General features: G+C 43.5%; 1 long non-coding RNA gene across 1 annotated transcript; it reads right to left on the bottom strand.

Annotated features, from left to right (window-relative positions):
• Positions 1-5939: 5939 nt before the first annotated feature.
• LOC141127140 (uncharacterized) lies at positions 5940-27544 on the bottom strand. Its single transcript, XR_012241490.1, has 4 exons — positions 27299-27544; positions 11719-12155; positions 11357-11513; positions 5940-7636 (listed from the first exon to the last, which is right to left on the bottom strand). It is a non-coding gene; the product is annotated as an uncharacterized lncRNA (long non-coding RNA).

Consider the following 27544-nt stretch of genomic DNA (forward strand, 5'->3'; position numbering starts at 1 on the left):
TCTACAAAATAAGGGGATAGATTTATAGCATTTTTATTATTACTTTTTTTTTACTAGTAATGGCGGCGATCTGCGATTTTTATCGTGACTGCGATATTGCGGCGGACACATCGGACAATTTTGACACATTTTTGGGACCATTCACATTTATACAGCGATCCGTGCTATAAAAATGCATTGATTACTGTATAAATGTGACTGGCAATGAAGGGGTTAACCAGGAGGGGGCGCTGTAGGGGTTAATGTGTTGCTAGGGAGTGATTCTAACTGTAGGGGAGGGGATTCCCAAGGGGAGGAGACCGATCGGTGTTCCTTTGTACAAGGAAAACACCATCGGTCTCCTCCCATCTGACAGGACGTGGATCTGTATGTTTACACACACAGATCCACGGTCCTGCTTGGTTACCGGGCAATCGCGGGTGCCCGAAAGGACATCGCGGCCGCCGTGCACGCGCGCGCCCCCTGGGCTGCCTGGAAGGCTGCGCCGCCATATGACGGCGGCCCAGAACAACAGCTGCACCGTCCCGCCGTCATATGCAGCAAGTGGTTAAACATGTAAACACCCAAATCTCAAAACGAGGCTAGTCCTTAAGTGGTTAACTGCGTTATTTTAACTGACAATTGCGCAGTAATGCAACGATGTACCCAAATAAAATTGTGCCATTTTTTTCACCCCAGAAATAGAGCTTTCTTTTGGTTGGTATTTTTGCACTATAGACAAAGAAAGACCAACAATTTTGAAAAAAAAAAAATATATATATATATATATATATTTTACTTTCTGCTATAAAACATAAATAAAAAATTTAAACAATTACATTTCTTTCATAAATTTAGGCCAATATGTATTCTGCTACATGTTTCTTGGTAAAAAAAGAAATCCCAATAAGCGTATTTTGATTGGTTTAAAGCATAACTATACTTTTGTTGAGAAAAAAAATTCCCCTCTGGGTGAATCCATGTAATCCATGTATGTTTGTCTGTGCCTCTGTACTGAGCGGGTCTAATGGGAGTGATTTCATTAATAAGCATAATAAGCAGCTGCAGGGCACAAATGAGGAAATTTGCTGGGCCATCCTGGGGATGCCTGAAATCTGACTTGTATCTTAGGCAGACTTCTGGGGAAATTGGTGAGCCAATCACATAAGCAGGAAATGATGTTTCTGAGGCGTGGTCAGTACACACTCTGTGTACAGAAAAACCTCCTCATGTTACAATGCATTCTCAGAAAATTACAGTGGCTGCAGATTGAAAAGGAAAGGTAAATTTTAATAAATTATATGTGCTATATTATTTTTTCTTTATTTGCTATTTTTTTCCCCACGAAAATGGAGTTACCCTTTAAGCAAAAGTTATAGCTGCTACAAACTATGGGATATATACTGGCATTTTTAGTTTTTTTATTTATTATACTAGTAACAGCGGCAATCAGCGACTTATAAGGGGACTGCGATATTGCAGCAGACAATCGGACACTGACAGTTTTGACACTTTGCGGGAACCAGTGACACAAATACAGTGATCAGTGCAAAAAATATGCACTGTCACTGTACTAATGACACTGGCTGGAAAGGGGTTAAACATCGAGGGCGATCGAAGAGTTAACTGTGTGCCTAGCCAGTGTTTGTGTTTATTATGTGTGCTGCTTTTACTAGGGGAAGAGATGGATTTTAGCTCCAGTCAGAGTCTCTGCCTGACGATTGGCGGGTGCCAGTGGACATCGAGTGCCTGGCACCCGCAGATCGGCTTCTGCTGTGAATAATCATAATTGATAAAAACTAAAATTGATGCAGCTTTGACATGAACTAAAACTTGACATCTGAAACAGTAAATTGCAAAAAGGCAATTTAGGGCAATTTAAGGCAGATAAAGATTGTAAAGCCAACTGTTAAATAAGAGTAGAGGAATTCCTGGAATCATCAGCACATTGACCAATATGATCCCACCTGTTTAGTATTGCAGCATGATTGCTGGGGGGGAATGATCATATGGACATCCTGTGTAATCTTCTACTCAAAAACTCAAAAGTTTAGCATCGGGCAGGAATGAACTTTTATGACCTGTGGTGCAAAGACTTCTTAAACAAAGAATCAAGGAAGTGATTTGCTGGGACCCAAGTGAAGGTATGTCGAAAGATTGGACAAGAAGCCCTGGTGTGAAAGATTTAAAATGGTTCTAAAGCCTTAAAGGGGAGTTCCACCAGTTTTTTAGTTTATTAAAAGTCAGCAGCTACAAAAAGCATAGCTGCTGACTTTTAATAAACAGACACATACCTGTCTCACGGTCCAGCAATCCGGCCACCCGTAGCCTTGCTCCTCTCCTCACCTTAGCGTCGTCATAACAACTGTGGGCACCCGACCGTGACAGCTTACGGCTTCACGGCTGGGCGTGCGCTGCGCATGCACGAGTCGCGCTGCGCTCTGCTATTGGCCAGCCAATCTTCTGGGACCTGTGACGTGTCCCAGAAGATCGCTGGCAGGGAGGGGCCACCTACAGGGAGAGAAGGAGTCGCCTAGGCGGCCGAGAAGAGGAAGGAGGAAGTGGGACAGGAAGTCCCTCTGAAAACAAGGTATCCACCCCCCCCCCCAAAAAAATGACATGCCAAATGTAGCATTTCAGGGGGTGAGGAGTGCTTAAAGCGGAAGTTCCACTTTTGGATGGAACTCCGCTTTAAGGTTTTTCACCTTAATGCATTCTTTGCATTATTGTGAAAAACCTTCTGTGCTGCAGCTCCCCTCTTTTTCTTACCCGAGCCTGATCCGATCCAGTTATGTGCACGAGCCCAGCGGCTCCAGCCACTGTCTTTCTCCTCATTGGACAGAATAATAGCAGTAAGGAGCCATTGGCTCCCGCTGCTGTCAATCAAATCCTGTGACACGGGGGCGGGGCTTAGTCCCACTGTCTGTGTGAAAAGGAGGGGCTTGGAGCGCTGGCTGGGGACCCCAGAAGAAGAGGATCGGGGCTGCTCTGTGCAAAAGAGGTAAGTATAGATATGTATGTTATTGTTATAAAAAAAAAGGTTTACAGCCACTTTAATGGAATGGTTGTGTGTTAGCTGCCCCCTTCTCCTCCCCCTGTTTTCTTATCCGCCTTTCAATTTCTCTATTTGTAACTATAATGTACAGTATGTACTGTATATCCCTATTGGTAATTACAATTTATGAATATCCATTTGTAAATAAACTCAAACTTTTTTTTCCTATTTTTTTTACTTTTTACTATATAAAGGAAAAAAATACCAACAAATTTTGAAAAAAAATATGTTTTTCTTACAACATTGACCAAACATGTATTCTGCTACATTCTTTGGTAAAAAAATAAATAAATACAAATCCATGTATACCCGCAAATAACCCCTTTTAGGAAGGTAGACAGTACAAGGTGTTTAGTAAGAGGCATAGTGAGTTATTTGAAGTTGTAATTGTTTTGTCACAATTTTCTGGAAAATAAAGAAAATATATATTTTTTCACAATGTTGTAATTTCTCAATGAGTTTTTTCTCACACACAGCATAGGCATACTTAAAATCACACCTCAAAAACATTCTGCTACTCCCTCCGAATATGGGGTGTATGAGTGAGATTTTTTTCATAGCCTAAGTGCATAGAGGGCCCAGAATCCAAGGGCCGCCTTTTGGCTTTCAAGGAGCATAAACTATGCATCTAATTTCCTGACACCTAATACATTTCCTTGAAGTGCCATGATAGGAAAACCATCTACAAAATGACCACATTTTAAAAAGCAAACACCCCAACTGCTAGCCCTTGAGCTGCAGAGGCGATAGCCCATGGTGTACATATGCTGCTGCTGCGATGCTTTGCTTCACAGCCATTGTTGGAATTATACCCCATGTATATCCACCGATTGCAACACATTCAAGTGAATGTGTGCCCTTTTGCGGGGGTCCACAGGGTTAAAGCAGGTGGTGAAGAAGCAATAAAACATGCTTCCGCACCGCCTGTAAAATGTTCTCTGAAGAGCAATCTAAACACGGGTTGGTTCTTCAGAGAGCACTGCACATGTGAACGAAGCTTTATGGTAACACTGGGACTGGTGTGGTGGTTGTAAGGGACTTTAACCGGACAGGACAGAACGTTGAGCAGATCAGCTGTTAGGAACGATCAACTTATCATCCCATTACTGGCCAGTTTTGCATATTCGAGTTATGTTTGATGTAGAATGGCGCACTGAAGCGCCAGGCTATTGTGAGTACCCTGTGTGGGACCTTTTTTTTGGTTTCAATAAAATTGTATAAACATACTATACCATGAAATCCTCTTTTCTCCATTGATTCACTGAGGCAAATTGGAGACTGATCCAGGAATCTGGATACATTGCTGAACCCTGTAGTGGTTTTAAAAGTGTGTATCGACCAAGCTTAACAGCAAGATCACACACCTTAAGGTGAGCCTTCAATACATGGGGGGAGCACTTGAGTGAGAGACACAGCATCTGGTTATTGGATTGTTTTCACAGCATACTGAATCACATGAAGTGTGGAGCACCTGTGGATTGAATTAATTTGAACTTTCACAATGCACAGCAGCACCTTTTTAATTCCAGTATTTGGGATTTATTGATATTTTTGTTTCCCACGGACTTGATTTAAACTTTTCACTACTATATGAATGCACATTGTCACTTTATATTTATGGTTATTAATCACTTGACTTTATATGTATATCTTTTTATATCACTAAGTATAGGTTATTTTACTGTAGCGCTGGTAGATTTACAATCTACCGCAGATTAGGTAAATTTAGTAAATTGTGCGTTAGGAAGGTTAAAAGTTCACCTCTGTTCCAGCTTGGCTGACGTTGTGTGTGCTTCTGTGCTGACCGGTGGGTGTCGCTGTTGCCATTGGTCAGTGTTGGAAGGGCAACGTGTCGAAGTGTATAGATGCTCCTCTGTCTCGGAGACAAGCTCGGTGGAGGTGGTCCTCCGAGTTGCATTTTGGGAAGGGGGTATTTATGGGACAAAACGCCATGTTCTAAGGTCGTTTTGCAGCCACCTGCTGGCCCTCCTGGCCGACAGGTATGCGTTAAGGAGCTACCTCGTGGTCCTCTGATCGGGAGGCCCATGATGCTACGGCGCAAGGGTGGGTCCAGAGGCTTGTCTGGGGCCTACCACCGCGGCCGAGGAATGGTCCTGAGCTGTCGGTCCTGTGTGACGAAGCTGGACAGCCGAGGAGATCGCAGGGGAGGACCCGTCTTGGAGAGATCACACAGCGTGCTGGTCTATAGAGGGGCCTGGTGACTCGGTTGCAGGACGTATCCAAAAGAAATAATTATAAAGCATAGTGTCACCGGTTCAGCTTAAAGGTTCAGGCACTGTGACTGACTGTTCACTGCAGAAGATCTGATACATCCTGTGGCAGAGGATCGTACAGATTTACCCCCCCAAGTAAGTCTGTGGCAGAGACTTTAGATTCATGCTGCGTACTGGCTGCTAGACCGGTGAGAGAGGCCTATCCAGACGAACAAAGAGCGTATCCCATGAGGGGAACTCATTCCACATAATTATCTGAATTCTACTGGGACATTTGTCGCTAAGATCTTGTAAGAAGATATTTGAGTTTCTCCTGAAGGTTTCCTTTTCCATCTCTTTCCTGCTACTTTCTAAAGTTTGACTGTTCAATAAAGCATTGAAAACGTACTCCAATGTTGGTGCGTGTGTCGTCCAGCAGTAAACTCAACGGAACCCCTAGACCCGGTGCCGGTGAAACAGAGGGAAGCAAAGTGAAGGTAACAGACCCGCTTAAACCAGCAGCTCCACCGTGAGTTAATGCTACATTACCATTTCACAGAAATCTTACGATTAGCATTTATGCTTATATCTTTGATAGCGCAGTGATTGTAATTTGATTCTAGACTTTAACCGGACAGTTGGATAATTTCTCACTGGGATCCCGAGAGGCACAAATTGACACCCACTCAAGATGAGATCAAAAATATGCTTGTTTAATATGGCTGATCGGCCGTTGTTTTATAAGAAATAAAGGAGGCTGTATTACAATACATTCAGAGCTTAATGAGCTTAATTACAGAGAAACAGAATAACAATTCTAATAATAAGTGTCTATCTCCATATGATGTGCCATCTCATCATATTTTCTGTGAGAAAGGTACATATCAAAGTGTCATTTCAAAGTATTTTACAAATGTTCCCTAAACAATACTGACATTCTAATCTATTAGTCTAAACATATCTTACAAGCAAACACATTCTAAGTCAAACTCAGATAATAGAAACATAATAGGAATAACATGAGTTTTGCAGAAACATCATTAACCCTTCAATCCCCTCTTTTATCATGAATGTGATAATTTTTCTCCACATAATTTTGGAAATGAGCTTGCCCAGGCTTTATCATCAGCCTCATTGATCATTCATTGCTCATTCTGTTAATTGCCCTGTTTATAGTACAAACCAAAGAGCAATTGGACATGACAAGCATAACCAAAATAATTACACAGACAAGTGGGTAGAAGAAAGTTTTTACCACCTCACCTCCTGTCCGAGTCCAACCTGTGAACACGTCATGCCACAAATGATGGGCGTCTTGTGACAACTGAGTAGTGGCTGCTTCAAACTTACCTCTCATAATGGTAGTTTTTACGATTGCCTGATGTACTGTCAAATTTATGTCTTAAGATATTGCAAAGATTTATTCTGTTGCTTGAGTATTACACAATTGGGCCTATGGGCAATGAGAAATCACCCACTGGGAATGCATCTGGCCTCCAGTAGATACTGTGGAAGTGTTCTGTGACTCTTTCTAACACAAAATTATTCCCATGCCAGTACAAAAATGAAACATTGTGTATGCAGCCTGAAAAGGGTAAATAAGAATACACTTCAATGATGTTTACTTCTACTTCCGTTGCCAAGCATACCTGCTGTGGGGCCTAATTGTATGCATTATATGCATTAGTAAGTAACACAACTACTCCCCGCTTTACAACTACTTCCAACACTATCCAGTCATGAGGTACCATAGTACTAAAAATTACACATGAGTCATTAGGCAAACAAGTATAATTTCCCTGCGTGCGGGTTAAATCACTCTTCATCCACTCCACAAAACTCTCCTTTGTTACCCTGGAGCTTGTACTTAGTACTCCTAAATTGTCATGTATTGAAAATGTTTTTACATTTCTTCTCTGCATTTGGTGTGACTTGTTCATAGTGTCATGAGCAACAGTGTGTGTCATGGGCAATTTTGACTTCGTAATTGTCCTCAAAACACACAGGCCTAAATGGGCCTAAGTCCTCCGGATGATACATACAGTTTGTTATGATCCGTATTGGCAAAAATACCGCCAGGATCAGGAGGCTAAGTCCACAAAGTGTTTCCCCAGAAGTTTGGGGAAATAGTATGCCAGGACATCTTCTGTGTCTTCTTTCGGCTTGTGTGTTGTTTTACTTCCGGGGTCTTGTATCACCTGCTTTGCCCCTCTTTGTTACTCGCTTTACTCTGATCGCATGGATCCACTAGGGGACACTGTTCCATCAGGACTGCTGTTCTGGTTAATGCAATCAACTTTGTTCGCGAAAGGGGAATCCAGATCTCTTGACTTTATTCATTTGCTCTATCACGACCACCATGTCCTGGTTGGAAAGGGTGTGTTTATTCCTGTGAAGAGACAGATACATCACCATAGATGCCATTCAAAGTCTGAATCAATTTTCTACAGTACTCTTCTTGAATCAATTTCAAATATTTCCACAATAGGTGGGTCTTTTCCCCAGGTTGTTGGAAATGATCTCCCCATAATCACTTAAAATGGTGATAACGTAGTTGTTTCAACTGGTGTCATCCTTAATTCTGCTAGTATTGCTGGCAGCACAATTTCCCACCTTTCAAATGTGCCTCCAGTAACTTTTCTAATCGTGTCCTTAGAAATGAAAGCTGGCCCATTGTCTGACTTCACTTGCAATGGACAGCCCCATCTCTCTATAATTTCTCATTTATACAAAAATATCTACAAAAATATCTACATTTAAAACCTTGACTGCTACCCCTTCTCCCCTGTGTCCCATTCCATAATGCTCCGAGGGGTACGTAACCCCACCCCCGTCCCTTCTTTGGCAATGACCCCTTCTGGAGTAATTTCCAAACCTTGTGAAGATCAATACAGAAGATCTTGCCCTGTGCCCTTGTGAATAATGGCCAGCTGTGAGGGGAACTGTATGACTTTTAAGAGATCATTTATAAAAGCAGAATGAGGAATTGTTTTGCCATCTGCTTCTACAAAGTCTCTCTGCTGCTAGATCCATCCATAATCATGGACAGCTTTATGCATAACTGACTTTTGCGTTCCTGGGGATGAGTATTTGGGTGAACCCAAATACTCAACCTGTGAGAGACAAAGCTGGACCTTGGACTGGGAGACCTTGTGACCCTCTTTACACAGACAATTTCAACAAAACCAACAGTGTCTAACTGAGAAGTCATCAGGAGGAGGGACTGCAGCAACAGTAGGTCATTGACATACTGAAGGAGGACAGAACCATTTTTAGCTGACCAAGAGCGTAGAGTCTCGCGGAACGCTGTTGAGCAGACTATAGGTGAGTCAACATAGCTTTGAGGCAAATGGCCTAGGTATACTGGGTCTTTTCAAAACAGGAAAAAAACCATAAGCACTTGTGTCTCCTCATCAACAAGAATGGGAAAAGAAACATTACCTTAATCACTGACAGGAAAAAAAACTCTGGCACTGTGGGGGTATAGAGGTAATCAGTGACTACACATCTGGGACAATTGGGGCTATCAGTATTACAAGATTATTCATTTTTCTGCACAGATCTGTAAGTACCATTCTGCCTTGGGCACATGATTGATGGGAACATTTGTATAAAAACATCATTCTTTTATTATCCCTTGCTGCAGGAAAGATTGCACCAAAGGTCTGATGCATTCAATCTTTTCCTGTGACAAAAAATACTGTCTATTAAAAATTGGAGCCGTGCCTTTCCAATGAAAAAAGGTCTTAAAGCAAATCCCCTTCTGAAAAGACAAGGGGCTGGAAGAGGGGGTGGAAGAGGGAGGTGGAAGAGGGGGTTCCAACTGTACCTCCTCACTAACTTCCCCTACTAGACAGATGGTCCCGAGATCTGAGTCCAGTGTGAGAAGGGACCTGCGCCTTAGAAGTAAAGGCAGTAGCACCCCCCCCACGGCACATGACTCCTCAGCCACACGACCAGTTTTAACCTCATTGCCCTTCACTCTTTTTACCTCTTTAGTTAACCTTTCTATCTGACTCTCTTTTTCCTGCTGTATTTCTAGGTGTATTTCAGCCGGGTCGGAGGATTTTCCTCCGTCGGTTTGGGCACCACCATCTATCCTTTCTACTTGGTCCGGTGGTGGTAGGACTACCACGGGTCCCGGGGGCAGGACATCCTGTCACTCTTGAGGGGCAGGGGCAGTAGGGAACGGATGTTCTGTAACTAAAACATCCAAGTCAGCTCTACCCAAACTAGGGCAGATTTGACTATCCAGGAGGACATACCTGTGTTGGTGTAATAAAAAAATCCTTGACCTGTGAAAAGTCTCAATCGCGTCACTTCTGGTGCGGCTACGTAGGTAAATAGCTGTTCACACGGCTTCACTGCGCATGCACAGGCAGGTTTTTCGGGTCCAGGAAAATTTTAGAGCCTACAAAACAGCTGTTTGCGTGGCTTAATCATGCATGTGCACACTGTTTCAGGTCCAGAAAAATTATAGACGAGCGGGGTGTGTCAGCCGGAGCAGTGCATCCAGCCCTGTCCCCACCACTAATACTCCCCTAGGCTGCTCTGGAGAGGGGGCGGGCCCCGTGCATAGCAGGGCTTTGTGTGAGTAGAGCTCTGATTGACAGAGTGCCAGTGGGAGGGGCCTATATCTGTACTTGAAGAGGGGGCGGGCCCCATAAATAACTGTGTCTGTGTAAATGAATCCTGTGCCCAAGAGCTTGCAATCTATGACAATGATCTAAAGTTTACTTGATAATATAAGAAAGCCCATCAGAAGAGCTGTGTCTATTCTTATTTCTGTGTACTCTTTGTTCTTTTGAAAAGTGTGCTGTAAATAGAGCATGTCAAGCCGTAGCTGTGCTCCCTGGGGATTTGCTGATAGCCCATCCATGCTGCTGGAGGGAGCTCAGGCGACCATGAATGAGGGACCTGCAGACTTATTCATGATGAACAAGACCACCCCATATCCCCCACACACCTTTCCATACCCCACCTCATCTCTCCTGAGGACTGGAACCCCTTCTCCCCTGGGGACTGGCATTCTATCTCCCCTGGGGACAGGGACCCCTTCTCAGGGGCCCTCTGGGCCACTCACCTGGGGACAGGGATCCCCTTCTCCCCTGGGGACAGAGTCCCTCCTTCTCCCCTGGGGACAGGGACCCCTTCTCCCCTGAGGACAGGGGCTCTCTTGGCCACTCACCTGTGGACAGGGACCCCCTTCTCCCCAGGAAACAGAGACCCTCTGGTCCACTCACCAGGGGACAGGAACCCCTTCTCTCCTGGGGACAGGAACCCCTTCTCCCCTGGGTACAGGGACCCCTTCTCCCCTGGGGACAGGGACCCCCTTCTCCCCTGGGGACAGAGTCCCTCCTTTCCTGGGGACAAGGACCCCTTCTCCTTCTTCCCATTCTAATCTATTAGTCTAAATATATATTGCAAGAAAACACATTCTAAGTCAAACTCAGATAATAGGAACATAATAGGAATAACGTGGAATTTTACAGAACAGACAGCAGAAACATCATTAACACTTCAGTAGTGATTGGGGACCCTGTAACAGGTTGCACTGATCTGGTGCTATTGTACTGCTGTGATGGTGATCAGAGACAATGACTGGCGGCACTGTCATACAGTATAGGGAGAAGGTGCAGCGCTAAAAATATGCAAAGTTCATATTAGGAAAATGTTCCTGAGCATAAATACAGTGGAGCCAATCAGAGCCATCACCATCAAGGGGAAACAAAAGCATCTATTGGACGAGATCCACCATGGAGGGAACTTCAGAAGGGAATAGGAATAGCCATCACCATCACCCAAACAAACTGACCCTTACCATCAGTGTATGGGTTATACAAATGTGTTGTAATAAGGTAGTGAAGAGAATCTTCATAGGGTAAACCAATGATCCTCTATTATTACAGCATCAAAACATTTCTCTCTCTCTGGGCCAGGTGAAAAGCATAGGCATCCCTCTTTTCAACAGGGTAATATACCAGGTGTAATCCAGTGGGTGTATGCAATCTCGAGAATCGTATGCATGTAAGGAGTATAGAAATAACGCTCATTACGCAAAATACATAACCAAGGGTGTTTAATGTAATCAAAGGTAAAACAAACTCACACTCGTTAAGGAATCAGTATGAATCGACCAGCACTTCTAACCATCAAGATGGCTGCCGTGTCTCTGTCAAACCACGTTCACCAATCTCTGACGTCGCCCGTGTTGGTGCAACAGGAGTTGACGGAATGACATTCTCATTATCAGCAAATTTCTATTACTAGAAAAGAAGATTATCAGCAAAGTAAAACCACATTTTGTCCAAATCTATGCATATATATGTGTCATTTAATTACATGGTGTTATATTACTACTGCACAACACAGACACCGCTGAAGGCCATAAAATTACAGAAACTTTGCACAAAAAGACACCTCTGAAAAATGAACATCATACAAGGTTTAAGTACCAAACTAAGCAATTACCTGAGTGGTGGGAATGTCCTGACAGATGTCAAGATCAATGTCAGATGTTGGCAAATCTGCTGAAGCCGGAGAAGGGTTTGCAAGGGAACAAAGCGAAGCTCTGGCATCTACTTGTCCTGTCATGAAGCAAAGGCTTTTGTAGTACCACAGCCGTGGAACATAAACATTTTTAGCTCCTGATTTCTGTGAGGCCCTTACTTTATTAAGCTCCTTTTTGAACACTGTTCTCACATTAAAAATTTTGTTCCGCACATATTGCAGTTTAGGTTTAGGGCAAATCTCTTTGCAGAGTTCTGCTAGCTTGCTGAGGGCCTCATGCTTCTTGTTGCAGTCTGAGTAGTCTTTGAACTTGACTTCCCAAAGACAAGGCAGTTGCTTGTACATCTCAATGAAGCGTTGAAGGAATTCAGGTTTGTCAAACTTGTCTGTCATGCTTCCTGCAAAGTAAAATTGTAATGCTCAGGTACGAAGCACATAGCACAAAATTAAGTTATATTAACCACTTGACCACAGGGCACTTAAACCCCCTTCCTAACCAGACCAATTTTCAGCTTTCGGTGCTCTCACACTTTGAATGACAATTACTCAGTCATGCAACACTGTACCCATATGAAATTGTTGTACTTTTTTTCACACAAATAGAGCTTTCTTTTGGTGGTATTTAATCACCGCTGGGTTTTTTATTTTTTGCGCTATAAATCAAAAAAACTGAAAATTCGGTAAAAAAAAAAAATTCTTTGTTTCTGTTAAAATTTATTGCAGAGTATTGGCGAGTATTGGCAGAGTATTGGCAGAGCATTGGCAAAGTATTGGCGAGTATTGCAGAGTATTGGCAGAGTATGGCAGAGTATGGCAGAGTATTGCAGAGTATTGGCAGAGTATTGGCAGAGTATTGCACAGTATTGCAGATTATTGCAGTGTATTGCAGATTATTGCAGAGTATGGGAAGAGTACTGCAGAGTATTGGCACTGAGCAGCGCTGTTGGCACTACAGATCCAGCCCACAGCGCTGCTAAAAACGATCTCTCCCCCTCTCCCCTCGCACTGTACAGGTCGGTACAGAGAGGGGAGGGAGGAACCAGCGTCATGACATGACATCGGTTTGTTTACATGGACGCCCTCCCAGAATAAGCTGACCGCGTTGTAGCCGTCTTTCGGCTATGGCCCGGTCGGCAAGTTATTAACAGCTATGTTACATGGTATACGTAACAGATCTGGAATCAAACTTTTTTAACAAACCTAAACCAAAATTAATGAGGCTTGATTCAAAAGTCCTGGCCAATAGACAACGTAATTTGTGAGGCCTACTTGATGCTGAAGCACCAGTGTGTCCACCTAAAATATGAAATGTTCACATATGTATGTCATACAAAAAGGGTGACTTTGCCTTTGTTCGTTGAACAGATCACTCGTGTAGTGGATCAGACTATTGAAGTGTTCAATGCTCGTTTACAGATCATTCGGGACTACTGCGTGTGTTCATTGGATTACGCAGTGAGCTCCACCTCACTTTGATGACTCAGGCAGCAGTGTGTATGTGTGTAGGGCTTGTCTGCGACACACGCAGAAGACGGTGTATGAAATGGCAGATGAGGAGAACGAAGGGGAGCCCAGACCAAAGGCCAGATGGACATGTGGGAGTAAGATGAAGGCAACAGCAATGTCCAGAAATGAAATGGTCAATCTTGTATACCTGCTGGAGAAGCACGATTATGATGGCAAGCTCCAAATTTATGACAGGCCCAACAGTAGAAAAGGCATCATCTTGGACAAAGTTCTGTAATGCTTAAGAAAGAAGCATGGAGTAGAAAGAACAAAAGACCAACTCAGAAAAAGATTGTCAGATTTAAAACACAGTGAGAAGGAACAAATGGAACAAGTCCATTGCACTCTTATTAAAATTGTATGTATATGCAATGTAAAAACAATGGATGGAAGCAATGTTATAGGGTCTATGCATGTGACCTCTATGACCTCTACATTGTTGTGGAATTTAACATTTCTCTCTTTTATTTCCTCTTATTACAGGAAAACATTTAAAGTATAGAGCCAAATGGAGAGAAATGCAAAAAAGAAGCCATGCTAACCTGACAAGTACCTTTTTGGAGGAAGAATAATGAGGATAAGGCCCCTTTCACACATTAATGTCCATTTTCATGGACTCCGCTTGCTCAGCAGGGATTGACCTGTTGATCCTCGCTGATCCGGTGGATGACAGGTCCATCTCTGCTCACTGTGCAGAGACGGACCTGTCAGAGCCCCACTCTCCTCTATGGGGGATCGGCTAAAAACGGACCGCCTGTCAGTTTTCATCCAATCCGATGGAAAATAGGGTTTCTATCCATCTGGATTTAGCGGAGCGGATCAGATGTCAGCGGACACGTCACCGCTGACATCTCTTGCTTAATAGAACTACATGGAGAGTTTGTTCAGGTCCGCATAAAAAACTGACAGTAGGTACCCTAGCATGTACAAACACATTTGTATTTCACATCCCAAAATGTTTCAATGCCTTTTGTTTTTTTTAAAGGGAAGCGCAAGAGGAGAAGACTTAAGTTTGGTGATTCAAACCTAGAAAAACCAGGTGAACCCACTGATGAGGACAGTGGCATCATAATGGTGGAAGATTCATCTATACCAGAGTCTGGTGTAAAAGGTTTGTTTTTACTTATCATATCTGTACCTATCAGACCATTGATTTATGTCTGCTATGATAGTATTGCAGTATACTATATAGGGGTTGGGTATAGGTTCCAGCCAATCATGAGATTCACATTAGATCAGTATTCTAGGAAGTATTACCAGATTGGTAGGTGAGTATTCGGGGACTACACATTGATGGAGCACTGCAGAAGCTTGAATTCTCACATTTGCACAAGTTGGTAGCTGTAGCACATTGTTTTGTTGTAATCTGTCAATTTTGTGTAGTGTCCCTGCACTTATGTAATTGATGAAAAGAAATGCTGATGAGCAGGTTCTATGAATTTTCACAGGACATTTTGTTTACTGTTGCATTCAAATCTGACTGTAAATATTGGTATCTTTTGAAATGCAGATGCTAGAAGCAAAGAATAAGTAGAGCTTCACAAAATTACCAGTTATGATAGCAGATCGGATCTCTTGGAAGGGGACACTTTGGAGAATGTGGACGCAGATGTCATGCAGCCAACAGATGAGGATATTGCAGAGATAATATTATTCTCCCCCGTAAGTGACATGCTCATGTGGTTTTTTTGTTTTGTTTTTTTTGTTCCTGTTTCCACCAGCATTAACTATTATTATTTATTTAACAGAACCCAGTTTGAATCCAGCAACCATTGGCAGTCTAACTGCTGATTTGCGTAGCTGCTGCACTCATCTGCAGAAAATACAAGACGCAACAAGTTCCGTACTGTGTTTATTGAATAATTTCATTGATATTCTAGCTAAATTGTAAACCAAGACTTTGGAAAGCAGTCATGGCACTTATGTTTTCAAATTTGTAAAATGTAACAATATTTTTGCCATAGTTTATTTTTATTAACCATTTTATATTCATAATATTTTTTTCCTATGGCTTGGTGTACAAAAATAACATATTTGCACACGTTAAGATTTATAGCCTTATGTCATTCGACGTAAAATAATAAACCTTTTGAATAAATAGCCTATGACTAGCAAAACTGAAAATTACTTATTACGTTATGTTCTCTGGACTCTCCACATGGCTGGGAACAGCAGGAGTTTTCTCTTCCTGTTGCTGTCAGTGACAGCATTTTCAAATATAGCAAGGTGTCTCTGAAATACTGTCCAGCATACGAGGTCGCTTCATGTTAGACACTGTGCAGTGGGAAATGTGAGACTGGAGAGTGGCCATGGGACTTGAATAGGAAGTTAGATTTTTTTATTTTTACAGCCTTACTAATATGAAGGACTGTTTACATTTTTCACTATATGTCTAGGGACATATAGTCAGACTATACATTGTCTGACATATATTGTCAGACATACAAGGCCTATCATGTCCTGTTTACTGTTTTAAATTTTAAAATGTCTGATGTTATCTCTCAAGTACATAATGATAAGCTCCAAATTTTGACCTATTGTACATCTTCATCTTGACCAAACTAAACTATGTCCCTCTGTAACATGATTGGGACAACATCGTCATCCCACCTCTCAGAACAGTGCAGCATGCTATATGTAGCCACACCTAAATAGATTTTCAACAGCAACCTCCATACATGATAGCGAGAGACATAATTTGGTTGATCCAAGCTGTCCCAAACCAACTAGGTGCAAAATGTCAAAATATAGAGTGGAGCCTTTCAAAATGCAATAATACTTTGTTGTCAAAGAAATTTGATATTGGTATGACCAAGGTTTGACCAAGATTTGGATTGCCTTAATAAGCACTGTCTGTGACTATTACTTTCCAAATGTAACTGCTATGAAAATGACACTTGTGCAGTTTCAAGATCACCCTTTTTTGAAACCACTTGTATACCCAGCTTTGTGATTTTTACCCACAGGTAAGTTTATCTTTTAGGTAAAATGTATACACCGTTTTAGGCAATATTTACCCTGCATGCAGCCACTGACGTCAGCGGCGCATGCTCTCTGAAGGTCCAGCATATCGTGCTGGAACTTAAGAGCCTATTACTGTAACAGAGGGCTTCCATGCACAAGGGGCTTACCATAGGGGCACTGGACAGAGAGGAGGGGCCAGGAGCCAAGGTGGGGGGACCCAAAAAAAAAGAGGTTCCCGGCCGCTCTGTGCGATTCAATTGCAAAGAGTAGGTAAGTATAGACATTTTTGTTATTTAAAAATAAAAATAAAATTACCTTAATCCTTTAAGTAGTTTGAACGAAGCAGTCAAAAAAACAAACGTTTTTTATTTTAACAGTTTTGAAAAATGCAACTACACAAGTAAAGAAAATGGGAATATTTTCAAATTTAAATGTTTTTTTTAAAACATGTATTTCAGCCAAAAGGTGTACATATCTTTGACATATGCAAATTGCATGTCATTCTGCCAGCTCACTGCACCAATTCCAGGAAAAAAATTAATGTACCCCAGCCTGCTTTGCCGGACACTTTGTGTTGGTAGTCTCGAATGTCATTGGTCAAGAGATGTGAGTCCAGCAATGTGCTCCTGCCCTTCCTCACGGATATTTCTTCCAAGTCTCCTGGCTCCCCGATCTGGTGCTGCATGTTGACATAGGTAGTTGTGTAGGACACAGCATGCCAGAACTATAATGTCTATTTTATACATAGCCAGATGAATTGTGGTTTGGAAAATGTGAAATATGTTGGACAGGATTTAAAATGCATTCTCCACCACCCTACATGCACGGGACAGTCTATAGTTATCTGGGGTCAAGCCACGCATGGGGAAGGGCTTCAATAGGTGTTCTCCTAATGCAAAGGCGTTGTCTGCTACAAACACAAAATTCATAACTTCCACATTCTGGGCAGTGCTTGGCAAATTAAGTGTCTCGTTCTGGAGGTGTCTATAGAATTCTGTGTGTTCTATAACACTGCCATCTGAGTGCCATTCATTTTTACCGATGTCCAAGTATAGGAATTCATAGTTGGCATTAACAACTGTCATCATGATAATGCTGAAGAATCCCTTGTAATTATAATAAAACTGTCAGGGAAATGGCCATAGGAGAACTGGCACCAACAGCAGGAGAAGGGCTCTAGGACCCAGCATCTCTACCAGCACTTATGGCAGGAGAAGGACTTTAGGACCCAGCATCTCTGGCAGGAGAAGGGGTCTAGGACCCAGTATCTCTACCAGCAGGTCACATGGGCCTATATAAGGAAGTCTGCTAGTGTCTGCAGTTGCTGGTTTGTCAGTCTTCCTGTGTTCCTGAGCCTCTGTGCAAATTGCTGTTTGGATTCCTGTTGTGACCCGGCTTGTTCCTGACCTGTCCGATCTGCTCTCCTGGTTTTACCCCCTGGCTTGCTTTACCGACTTGTCTTCTCCTGTACCTGATCCCGGCTTGTATAACGGACTTTGCTACAGTTACCTGTTCCTGTCTGCTTCCTGATACCAGACCTTTGGCTTGTCCCTGTTTCTGCAACCTGCCTCCTCCTCTTGCAGGATCTACTGTGTTTGACCCCTGGCCTGGCTTTCACTACTGTTCCATGTGCACACCTTGCCAAGTATTACCGAGGATTCTTATAGACTTTAGCCAGCTGTTTCCTGTACTACCTGGTGTCCTTCAGGTGCCCATCAGCTCTTCTCTCTGGAATCCATCTGGCAACCTGTGCTTCTCTGGGCACTACACCCTCTGTACCCAACTTCAGGGGTGTACTGCACTCAGCTGCAAGGGGAGCCCTCTCAGCATTTCGGCCTCCAACCAAGTACGTGACAAAAACGAGCCAGAGTTGGCTGGCGGAGTAATCCTAACATGCTTCCCATCTATTGCACCTCCACAGTTTGGGAAGTTTAATTCCTCCTGGAAGTTTTTGGCCACCTCCCAACCATTCCTCTGGGTTTTGGGGCAACTGCAAAAAATAATCAAATAGGATTTGTAAATCTGTGTGCTACAGACAACAATTTACACCTAGCTATATATTTTAGACATGGGAATAAGCAGAGGCCGATAGCTTTTAGACATTGATTGCAACCAAAATGAAAACATTATTTAAGGTTTGTATTTAACATATATGCAAATTACCTTTATATATTCACTCTGTAGAGCAGTGATCAGTGCCATGCATTGTCTCAGGTATGATCTTGCCAAGGGCCTGAGGGGAAATTCCTGTGGTAAATTTCAAGTTCTGCAGGCTTTGTCCTATCGCCACATAAAGCAGGGGGGATATCAGCCTTTGCTCAGCACTGATGCATGCATCGCTGTATCCTGTTTTTGTATTAGTGGAGTGACAGCTGACAAGAGTTGCTGGAAGCACTCATCGTTCATTCGCAAATAATTGCGGAAATCATCTGGGTTGTTTTCCTGAATTTCCCAGATGAGTTGCATATGGGAGTACTTGGCACGGTTGAAGAGCCATTCTGTACTCCACACTCTTCATCTTGACTTTTTTTTTTTTGGTTAAGAACATTTTGGATAGCCATAATACCAAGCATAGCTACTGGAATGCTGGTATCTTCCGTATTCCCAGTTAGGTGGCGAAAAAATGCACAGAAAAAATGAATATACGTGACTGGACACAAATATTCCAAATAGCTACAAACTCAGGCGTGCAAGGCGTGGCTATAGGGGTCACATACACATTACATCATTTCCCCTCACACGCTACAACGTGGTTATGCATACAGGAAACTATTGTAATTTTATATGGAAAAATTTGTATTGTTAGTACAATCTCCCAATTGTGATACATTGGAGATTGGACTAACACAGGGCCCTCTTCAATATTGACTGGACCCTGGGCAAAAATTTTCTTGGGCCCCCCCCCATGCAATTTCACTCTCTACCTGCTCTAAGACATACAATAAATATCAGCTAGACTTAGAATCAGTTTACTGTATCAGATAAGGCAGCAATTGCGATTGGTTGCCAGCGGTTACAGCATATCATTACTGCTTACTGACTGGTTGCTAGAGGTTACAGCACACATTATGGCTCACTGAATAGTTGCTAGAGGTTACAGAAAATGATTTTTGCTTGTTAATTGGTTGCTAGAGATTACTGTACAGTATTACCGCTCACTGATTGGTTGCTAGAGGTTACAGCACATCATCTCTCCACTGCAGGGGGGCAATATATACATATGAATGCCACCTTTATTTACATATCGATGCCACCGGCCGCAGCTATTAACTTATGAATGCTGCCACTATTTACATATTAATGCCGATTATTTACATGTAAACACAGGGTCTGCAGGTCATCTGTACACAACAATAAGGCAGAGCTGGGCAGCATTAGTACCAGCACTTCACACTGAGCCATTGAGACACAGCACAGGACTAAAACTTCAAAGGACAAGGGAATTTAAACTGTTATAGTTGGCAAGTATGAGGCAGCTGCTTTGGGCCCCACAACAATGACAGGGCAGCTGCCCCTTTTGCCCTGCCCTAAAGACGGCCCTGGACTAACAACCGAGAAAAATCGGACGAGAAGTCGTCCGATTTTCGGATAGTGTGTACGGGCCATAAGGCTGCATTCACACCTGAGCGTATCATTTTCAGACGGAAAGTCGCGTGTTTTTACCACGATTTTGCCGCAATTTTTACCACCTTTTTGCCGCAATTTTGTACAGGTCAAATGGTCACCAATCTAAAAAGAAGAAAAATGCCTGTAATCTGCCTATGGCGTTTTTGGTCATTTTTCTGCTCTAAGCCTCAGCTCTAAAAACGCCCAACAAGGCAAATCCCATTCATTTCAATGGCCCCTGTTTACATCTGAGCGTTCTGTCACCTAAAGCAAAACACCCGTCGCTCAAAAAAGTACAGGAGCTTCTTTTTTGGCAGATTACAGGCATTTTTCATTCTTTTACATTGGTGACCTTTTGACCTGTACAAAATCTTGGCAAAAATTGTGGTAAAAAGCGTGTGACTGCCTGAAAACAATATGCTCAGGTGTGAACAGAGCCTAAAAAGAAGCTCCAGAACTTGTTTGAGCTTTAGGTGTTTTGGAGCTTCTAGCTTTAGGCATTTTGGAGTGGAGATGTGAACCATCTACATAGAGAATAATTGATTTGTTCCCCTCCAGCATTTTGTAGCTTCAGGCTTCAGGCTTCAGCTTCGGGCTTCAGGCTACAAAATGCTCAGGTGTGAATGGGGCTAAAGGAGCCCTGCATAGCAGTGAAATCCTGACCGGACTTTTAATTAATTCCCACTTTAAAACAAAGAAAAGAAAAACTTTGGCTGGACTTACACTTAAAAATAATCAATCATACTTAATACATATTCATATTTCCCCCTTAGAAACTTTATTTCAATATTATCTTTCAAAAATGCTTGTGTAATCTGCCAAGAGTATGGCTCTGCATAATATCCTATTCAAAATTCAAGCACTAACTTTCCTGGTCTTCAGAAATGTTTCAGAGATAAATGTGAGGCAAAACACAGTGGCCTATATGCAGTGGTCCTTTTGCATGATCTTGTTAAAGATGAACTGCAGTCTGCTCACATAATTTGTAATAAAAACCTCTTTGCCATTCTGAAGCTTCCCTCCAACCGTTTTGCACATTATTTTATATATACTGTGATTCTGTACTTGCCAAATATGCTGCAGAAATCTCCCTTCACTAAGTCTGACTGCAACCATTTTAACTGTGGGCAGCTGAAGCTGCTGCCTGTTCACTTCCATTTACAGACAAGAAACAGGAAGTGGCCTGTATAAGGTATTTACTGGCATAAAAAAATGTTTTACCATCCAAAGTTAAAACAAGAAGGGCAGAGGATTTAATAGATGGAAAGATGAAAAATTGACTAAAGTTCTGCTTTAAGCTGATGAACTGAAAACAGCCCTGGGTGTATAAGGTGTATAAGGTACAATAATTCCACCACATGGTTTTAATCTTGGGCATTTCTATTTTTTTAAATCAATGATAAGACTGTTATGAGTTTTAGCACCATGGGGTTTTATTGTGTATGTATTCATATTGTTTTTGACCAAAAAGTGGATTTTTGTACTTACCTGTAAAATAGTAGTGTATAGCATGCTTAGAACAATTGCAGCTCTACCACTCCAAAAGCCATACCCTCTGACATGTTTCGCCTCACCCACAGGGGCGTTTGACTAAGCCCCAGTGGGTGGGGTGAAACATGTCAGAGGGTATGGCTTGTGGAGTGGTGTAAGGCTGAGGCCATCTCACACATGTTAACAACATAGACTGGACTGGGAGAGCAGTGATTTTTCTAAGCATACTATACAACACTGGATGGTGTTATTTCAAGCTGGCACACCATTCCATAGCACCAGACAATATATATCTTCCTTTTTTGCTTAGAGCAGCACTACAAGTTTAAGCAGGTACCTGTAAAAAACATTTCTTGGAGTACGCGACGGGACACAGAGCAGGCTATAAATCATGACACCCTGGGTTATGCACCACCTATAGGTGAATGGACACTATCAGAAACAAACAGGCAGGAGGTCCTCCCCTATAAAGAAAGTACCTCAGTTTTGTAGCAAGCAATGAACCCCTATAAGAAAGAGGAGGGACCTCTGTGTCCTATGATGTACTCCAAGAAATGGGATGCAGAGCAGGCTTTAAATAATGACTACCTGTGATGGTGCAAAGCAATGCATATGAGGGGAGGAAGTCGTAGAAGCCATCGTCAGGCCCAAGGAAACTACTACTCTGCAGCCTGCAATACACTGAAGCCAGAATCAATATTTTCAGGAGCTCTTACGTCCACCTGGTAAAACCTTACAAAGGTACAGTGGGGACGGAAAGTATTCAGACCCCCTTAAATTTTTCACTCTTTGTTATATTGCAGCCATTTGCTAAAATCATTTAAGTTAATTTTTTTTTCTCATTAATGCAAACACAGCACCCCATATTGACAAAAAAAACACAGAATTGTTGACATTTTTGCAGATTTATTAAAAAAAGAAAAACTGAAATATCACATGGTCCTATGTATTCAGACCCTTTGCTGTGACATTCATATATTTAACTCAGGTGCTGTCCATTTCTTCTGATCATCCTTGAGATGGTTCTACACCTTCTTTTGAGCCCAGCTGTGTTTGATTATACTGATTGGACTTGATTAGGAAAGCCACACACCTGTCTATATAAGACCTTACAGTTCACAGTGCATGTCAGAGCAAATGAGAATCATGAGGTCAAAGGAACTGCCTGAAGAGCTCAGAGACAGAATTGTGGCAGGGCACAGATCTGGCCAAGGTTACAAAAAATGTCTGCTGCACTTAAGGTTCCTAAGAGCACAGTGGCCTCCATAATCCTTAAATGGAAGACATTTGGGATGACCAGAACCCTTCCTAGAGCTCGCTGTCCGGCCAAACTGAGCTATCGGGGGAGAAGAGCCTTGGTGAGAGAGGTAAAGAAGAACCCAAAGATCACTATGGCTGAGCACCAGAGATGCAGTCGGGATATGGGAGAAAGTTGTAGAAAGTCAACCATCACTGCAGCCCTCCACCAGTCAGGGCTTTATGGCAGAGTGGCCCAACGGAAGCCTCTCCTCAGTGCAAGACACATGAAAGCCCGCATGGAGTTTGCTAAAAAAAACACCTGAAGGACTCTAAGATGGTGAGAAATAAGATTCTCTGGTCTGATGAGACCAAGATAGAACTTTTTGGCCTTAATTCTAAGTGGTATGTGTGGAGAAAACTAGGCACTGCTCATCACCTGTCCAATACAGTCCCAACAGTGAAGCATAGTGGTGGCAGCATCATGTTGTGGGGGTGTTTTTCAGTTGCAGGGACAGGACGACTGGTTGCAATCGAGGGAAAGATGAATGCAGCCAAGTACAGGGATATCCTGGATGAAAACCTTCTCCAGAGTGCTCAGGACCTCAGACTGGGCCGAAGGTTTACCTTCCAACAAGACAATGACCCTAAGCACACAGCTAAAATGACGAAGGAGTGGCTTCACAACAACTCCATGACTGTTCTTGAATCTTAAACCCAATTGAGCATCTCTGGAGAGAGACCTTAAAATGGCTGTCCACCAACGTTTACCATCCAACCTGACAGAACTGGAGAGGATCTGCAAAGAGGAATGGCAGAGGATCCCCAAATCCAGGTGTGAAAAACTTGTTGCATCTTTCCCAAAAAGACTCATGGCTGGCTGTACTAGATCAAAAGGGTGCTTCTACTAAATACTGAGCAAAGGGTCTGAATACTTAGGACCATGTGATATTTCAGTTTTTCTTTTTTAATAAATCTGCAAAAAATGTCAACAATTCTGTGTTTTTCTGTCAATATGGGGTGCTGTGTTTACATTAATGAGGAAAAAAAATTAACTTAAATGATTTTAGCAAATGGCTGCAATATAACAAAGAGTGAAAAATTTAAGGGGGTCTGAATACTTTCCGTCCCCACTGTATGTACTGAAGACCGCATAAGACCTCCAAGTCCTATGATAAATCTTTTTGGACAAAGGTTTCCTGGCCTTCAGTAATTTAGATATGACTGCACCAGAAACGCCTCAATCCTTCAGCACCTGGGTTTCAATAGCCACACAGTTAAACTCAGTGACTGTAAAGCAGGATGCAATATCGGCTCCTGAGATAGGAGGTTTGGCTGAGCCCGAAGTGCACAAGGGTCATGCACCATCTAGTTCACAATGTTGGCATACCATGCCCTCTTGGGCCAAGCTGGTGCGAATAAAAATTTCCAGCATTTTCTCCTCCCGGATCTTGTATACCAAATGTGCAAGCAGCTGAACTGCCAGGAAGGCATAAATAGGAAGAAATGGTTCCATGGTGTTACTAAGGCATCCACCCCTATTGCCTGTGAATGTCTCTTACTGGAGACAAACCTGTCCAGCTTTGTATTGAACCTGGATGCAAGAACATTCACATCTAATGTCCCCCAATGCTGACAAATCGCACTGGACTTCTCGGGACGAAGAGACCACCCTCCAGAACCATTTGCTGGGGATTGAGAAAATCCGCCTGGCAATTCTTCACACTTAGTATATGTACTGCTGACAGGGCCGGACCATGACACTCTGCCGAAGCCAGAATTTGATCCACTTCCATCTGGACAGCCCGACTCCTGGTGCTGCCCTGATGGTTGATATATGTCACCGCCATGGCCATGGGCATCCACAAGAGGGGTCAAGTGGAATCGGGAATTGGATCAGCACTTACTGTCAGGGATGGCGCCAGCATAAGGCAGCCAAGGCGGCTGCCTGAGAGCGCCAGGAGAGGGGGGGCGCCAAAGTCAGGGGTTCCCCACTCGGTCCTTATCCTAGCACCAGCGGCTGGCCCTGCTCGCACCTGTACACAGTTTAGCATACTGACACTCAGGCGGCGCAGCATAGCCCCAGCCGGGCGCTGTTAACTTCACCCAAAGAAAGTAATGTCACCAGCACACCAGGATCTCCAAAAATAGGTCCAAAGCTTTAATCAATGATCACATCATTACAGCAGAGAGCAACGTTTCGGAGCCATGCAGGACCCCTGCATCAGGCATGTGATGTCACATGCCTCTCCTGTTCCTAGTCCCGGCCCTGCTACTGCATTTCTCCTCTGCCAGATGCAGTGCAGAGAGAGACACCCTCGGCTCAAGGACACCGCACCCCCCTCAGCTGTCGAGACGAGAATCGCTGGATCCCCCCCCAAAAAAATCCCTGCTCCCACCTGGGTGGTGGCAGAGAGGGGGTTAGGAACGCCTCCGGTTCAGCAACACAGAGACCATCGCCACTGAACTGGAGGGCTTGTGAGACATGGGGAACTGGGGGGAGAAGCCTGGAGCTGAGTGAGACCAGGGGGAGGGCCCAATGCCAACAGAAGTCCCAGGAGGAGCGCGAGTGGCACTGGTGATACTACCACAGATGAAGATATCTCTCTCCCATCTCTGTGGATGGTAGGGAAAGCAAGCTGCTTCTAGCTTAATGGTATCAGAATCTGGCTGTGAATATTATTGTACCAGTCTTGACCTTGTGCCATGTTCACAGTCTCTTGTGCCGTGTCCACAGTCTCTGACAGTCTCTCCTGCCATGTATGCATTCTCTGACAGTCTATTGTGCCATGTATGCAGTCTCGGACAGTCTCTTGTGCCATGTATGCAGTCTCTTATGCTCTCTTGTGCTTATCTAATAGTTTCTTGAAACTATCGATGCCCCCCCGCTGAGACCACCGCCTGTGGAAGGGAATTCCACATCCTTGCCACTCTTACAGTAAAGAACCCTCTACGTAGTTTAAGGTTAAACCTCTTTTCTTCTAATTTTATTGAGTGGCTACGAGTTTTGTTAAACTCCCTGCTGCAAAAAAGTTTTATCCCTACTGTGGGGTCACCAGTATGGTATTTGTATATTGAAATCATATCCCCTCTCAAGCGTCTCTTCTCCAGAGAGAACAAGTTGAGTGCTCGCAACCTTTCTTCATAACCAATATCCTCCAGACCCTTTATTAGCTTTGTTGCCCTTCTCTGTACTCGCTTCATTTCCAGTACATCCTTCCTGAGGATTGGTGCCCAGAACTGGAGAGCATACTCTAGGTGCAGCCGGACCAGAGTCTTGTAGAGCGGGAGAATTATCCTTTTATCTCTGGAATTAATCCCCTTTTTAATGCATGCCAATATTCTGTTTGCTTTGTTAGCAGCAGCTTGGTATTACATGCCATTGCTGAGCCTACTAGGCTCAGGACCCCCAGGTCCTTTTCCATCCAAGATTCCCCCAGAGGTTCTCCCCCCAGTGTATAGATTGCATTCATATTTTTGGCACCCAAATGCATTATTTTACATTTTTCTACATTGAACCTCATTTGCCATGTAGTTGTCCACCCCATTAATTTGTTCAGATCTTTTTGCAAGGTTTCCACATTCTGCGGAGAAGTTATTGCCCTGCTTATCTTAGTATTGTCCGCAAATTCAGAGATTGAACTGTTTAACCCATCCTCCAGGTCATTTATGAACAATTTAAAGAGTCCGTAGTCTCTGACAGTCGCTTGTGCCATGTATGCAGTCACTGAAAGTCACTTGTGCCATGTATGCAGTCTCTTACAGTCTCTTAAGCCATGTATGCAGTCTCTGACAGTCTCTTTTGCCATGTATGCAGTCTCTGAAAGTCTTTTGTGCCATGTATGCAGTCTCTGATCATCTTGTGTGCCATGTATGCGGTCTCTGACTGTTTTTTGTGCCATGTATGCAGTCTCTGACAGTCTCTTGTACCATGTATGCAGTCTCTGATCATCTCTTGTGCCATGTCGGCAGTCTCTTACATTCTCTTGAGCCATGTCGGCAGTCTCTGACAGTCACTTGTGCCATGTATGCAGTCTCTGAGAGTTTTTTGTGCCATGTATGCAGTCTCTTACAGTCTCTTGTGCCATGTATGCAGTCTCTGACTGTCTCCTGTACCATGACCACAGTCTCTGACCATCTCCTGTACCATGTCTGCAGTCTCCGACCATCTCTTGTACTACGTCTGCAGTCTCTGACCATCTCCTGTACTATGTCTGCAGTCTCTGACCGTGGTAATGTGATAATGACATTGTTGAAATGGGGCAGAGCATGGGTGACCTTAAAATGATGCCCCCGTGAAAAAGGTTCTGCGGACGCCCATGGCCGTGGCATTGTCCAACTGGATTTGAACTGGAAACCCCTGTAACTGACTCGCCCACTAAACTAGCACAAGACAAGCCACCCAAAGCTCCAGAATGTGGATGGGAAAAAGTCTTTCCAGAGGAGACCACGTACTCTGCATTGAAAGGGAACCCGAAACAGCTCCCTGTCCTGTTAGACTGGCATTGGTGATCACTATTTTCCAAAGCACTTGAAGAAATGGCTTCCACTTCCCTAGATTCTGAGGAACCAACCACAAGCTTGAATTCTGAGGCACAGTGCCGATACAAGGCAGGGGCAGGACGGGCCACTGCCCTGGGCGGAGTGAGGGAGGGGGCGCAAAACACTGGATCATGCTTTGTCTCAGCCTCTATGTTACTAATTCTGTCCAAAAGCAGAGCCGAGAATGTGCCCTTACCTGCTGCATGTTTCCCCGGAAAGAACAGAGACACTCTCCTGGGCACAGGTCCCTGACAGGCTGGGCGGTTGGATTAGGACAGTTAGAGCTCCAGTACAGGTGGGCGGAGCAAGCAGACAGCAGTACCCTGAGCCCCGATCATCACTGCCTGGCAGACATCTGAGCTTTCCTCTCTCCTGGCACAGACTGAAGATAAGAGGTGACAGATAACAGACTGCTTTTCTACTCCTGTGAGTCCAGACCTGT

The sequence above is a fragment of the Aquarana catesbeiana genome, linkage group LG02 (genome assembly GCF_042186555.1).
Source record: "Aquarana catesbeiana isolate 2022-GZ linkage group LG02, ASM4218655v1, whole genome shotgun sequence".
Classification (NCBI taxonomy): Eukaryota; Metazoa; Chordata; class Amphibia; order Anura; family Ranidae; genus Aquarana; species Aquarana catesbeiana.